Genomic DNA, 3497 nt, shown 5'->3' on the forward strand with positions numbered 1-3497 from the left:
TGGTGCCTTGAAATTGGGCATCGTAGGCGGAGGCCGCGGAGTAGGCGCCATTAGCAGTGTGCTTCCTGACAATATCATCCTCCATATCTTCCTGAAGGTGGATGTCACGCAAGGTGGCCCAAAGGCGGATGGACTCCCGGAAGTGAGCTATCGAGAAACTTGGGGTGATGTTAATTTTAGAGATCCATGCATCATTTTTCTAGGCCTCTCTAATATTCCAATTTACGCATGGAGGATGCATAGAGAAGGGGCGCAATGTCCTTTGGCTTTTGATCATGGACCCAAGGTGAATCCCAAAAGGGGGTGCGTGCCCCATTTCCCACGGCAATGTTGGTGGAGGCATAGAAAAGATTGTAGTCCATCTCGTCACATGGGTTCCCTAGCCCAATCCACATCTTGCTTGGTTCCTTCCACTCAAACCAAAGCCAGCGTAGCCTTAGGGCCCTTGCAAATTTTTCCGTGTTGAGCACGCCAAGGCCTCCAAATCCAAGAGGTCGACACATTGAATCCCAGTTTACTTTGCATTTTGCACCAGTGGTCTTGTCCGTGCCCGCCCAAAGGAAGGCCCGCTCGAGCTTGTTTACATTGCGGAGGGTGCCTGACGGAACAATGAGGGAGGTGATGAAGTATAGTGACTGTGAGGAGAGCACCGACTTGACAAGCGTTGCGCGACCAATGGAAGTGATGTTCTGACCGTCCCAGGGAACCAACTTGGAGGCCACCTTGTCCACCAGGAACTGGAAGTCGACCGCCTTGAGCTTCCACACCGATAGTGGGAGGCCCAAATATTTCAGCGGAAAGGTTGCACGGGCCGCCGGAAGGTTCTGAAGCAGACTAGATAAGTTGATGCCTCTACATCGGATTGGAACCACGGAGCTCTTGGTGAAATTTGTGGTGAGGCCGGTGACGTCCCCGAAGAGGCGCAAAATGTTGGAGAGGTTGTCAATGTCCTTCTTGATAGGAGCCATAAACACAGCTGCATCGTCCGCCTATAGAGATGTTTGCAGCACCGCCTTGCGGCCGCTGATCCTGTGGAACAGACATTTAGTCGTTGCCACCTCCATGATTTTTTGTAACGGGTCGATGGCTAACACGAATAGCAGGGGGGAGAGCGGATCTCCCTGAAGTAGTCCAATCCCATGCGCAATGGGGTTACCAGCAATCCCGTTCAAGAGGATGCGTGAGGAAGAAGTGCAGAACAGGGCTGCAATCCAGTTTCGGAACGTGCTAGGGAAGCCTCGCCGTTGGAGGAGATCGAGAATGTACTCCCATTTCACCGAGTCAAAGGCCTTCCTGATGTCAAGCTTGAATAGCAAGGCCGGGGTCTTGCGCACATGGAGTCGGCGAGCAAGATTTCGCACATACATGAAGTTATGATGGATACTTCTTGTCTTGATGAAGGCACTTTGGGCATGCGATACAAGGACATTCATGTGGGGGCTGAGTCAGAGGGCGAGAATCTTGGAAATGCAGACAACAGTCATTTCGTCAATTATATATGCTTCTAAACGCGAAAGTGCAGCAGGGGGCTTGAGCAATCGTAATGCTTGCTCTGGCCAGTGCCGGCCCTAGAGGATGGACCAAGAATCGGTTGTTGGCAGTCCTTCACAAAATTGATAAAGATACACGAGAAAGTCTGGCAAAATTGTTGGTCTCATGAGAGCTGGCAGCTTTAGCGTGAGAGGGAGTGTCACAGTGCGGTGCAAAATGTTAAAGAACATGATAGTAACACAGCCTTAATTAAGATGGAAAGAGGGTTTTGAGAGGGACTAAAGATACACGAGAGATTGAAGTTGTGAAGATTGACATGCTAATAATCCTCATGAGAAGTAGTTTATTTATATCTTGAACATAGGTTGCAGCGGTGCCCTAAAGATTAATGACTATATAGTTTTGTTTTCTGATTAATATGAGTCTCAACATGTAACTCCAACTGTAAAGAACAAGATATACGCTACTCTTTTTTATTTTTAGTGAACAAATATTTCAGTTTGGTGGGAGGGTGGAGGAGGCGGGCGCGGCCGCCACAATGTTTAGTGAAGAATGTTTGCGGCATTCCTTATCACATTCTTCAGGCGTGCGATAGCAATAGTATCTGGGATCCGCGAAACAACACCAACGATAGCCATCATTGCATTTTGGAATTATTCTAGGTGGTCCGCACAATCCATATGGTAGACTGATCTTCCTGTTACCTATGTCTTCGATACTCCCACCTAGAGAATATAAACAAATTAGAGCAACATATATATTATGGGTGCAGCTATATATAGAACTATTCCATAAATGTTTATTTAATCAACAAACAAGAACAGGAAAATGAAACAACAACGAACAAATGGCAATTTTGCTAATAGCATAGCCATTTTTCAATATACATGTTAGACATAACTCATGATAAATACAAAACTAAACAATGTGAGTATACGGAAACAAATTTTCATCATATATCGTGTTACTTACATTGAACATGATCAACAAAGCAAACGAGAAGAAGTATCGAGAGTGGCACTAGTAGGTGCACACGTTCCGTGTACTTCTCCATGCACATAGACTTGAATTACTTTAAACAATCAGTGCTTTTGGAGGCCCAATATGTGTTTGTTCATCCAAGAATTAGCTGGCGATTGCTAGCCACATCGTTCATTCTTATATATAGAGGCGTAACAAAATATTTGTCAGGAATTTATTTAATGGAGCCAATTAGTTATCATTTATAATTTTCTAAGTAAATGAAAGTTGGTAATGAACATTAAATCTCAGGCTGCTAATTTTGGGGCACATTGATGGACCAAAGTTTAAAAGACTACCCAAGAGATGCTCGGAAATGCACATTTAATTTCTAAATGTAATTACACATTTAATAACCTAACATTGCTCCATACGGAAACCATATCCACGCAGAAGATACACTTACGAACTACTTCAAATGCAAAGGAAATCCAAACTGTACATCTATACAGTGGACATTAAACAATCGCATATCCATGGCCATGCTTACAATACACTAAAGAAATTAAGGCCCACATTGCTGCACCCATCATTTTCGCTAATAAAGGACGGAGGCTTTCATAGTTCTTCATAGGTCACCTCTTTATATCCATTGATTTTATGCTAATCACGAAGATTGACGGCTGAGATTTAAAAGGAGAAAAATTCTACACTAACAAGGAACGCACGATTCCTCTCAGTCCTGACCACGCACGACTCCTCCCGATATGTTTTTGTTTTTAGTCACAGTCCGTTTTGTTTTGGTATACATCGTATGTATTCCATCTACATATGTCAATTAACCGTTTGTTAGTTGCATCATTGCACATAAATATTCTGCTTCACGATGGCAGCAGCAGGCCCAATTGGTCAAACCTCTCGACTGGTCTCCTCATGAGCCATCTGCAGTTCCTCCTGCTGCCGAGAACCCTTGATTTGGATCGCCTCCATCTACACGCGCGTCTTCGTGCTTGGCCACCAGCGACATCCAGCATTCGTGCACGACA

The 3497-nt window shown here is 44.8% G+C and overlaps 1 long non-coding RNA gene across 1 annotated transcript; it reads right to left on the reverse strand.

The window, feature by feature from the left end:
• Positions 1–1814: 1814 nt before the first annotated feature.
• Positions 1815–2772, reverse strand: LOC120969713 (uncharacterized). The gene is made up of 2 exons (XR_005764065.2): positions 2464–2772; positions 1815–2216 (listed from the first exon to the last, which is right to left on the reverse strand). It is a non-coding gene; the product is annotated as an uncharacterized lncRNA (long non-coding RNA).
• Between the last annotated feature and the right edge of the window lie 725 nt (positions 2773–3497).

This window comes from Aegilops tauschii, chromosome 7 (assembly GCF_002575655.3).
Source record: "Aegilops tauschii subsp. strangulata cultivar AL8/78 chromosome 7, Aet v6.0, whole genome shotgun sequence".
Taxonomy (NCBI): domain Eukaryota; kingdom Viridiplantae; phylum Streptophyta; class Magnoliopsida; order Poales; family Poaceae; genus Aegilops; species Aegilops tauschii.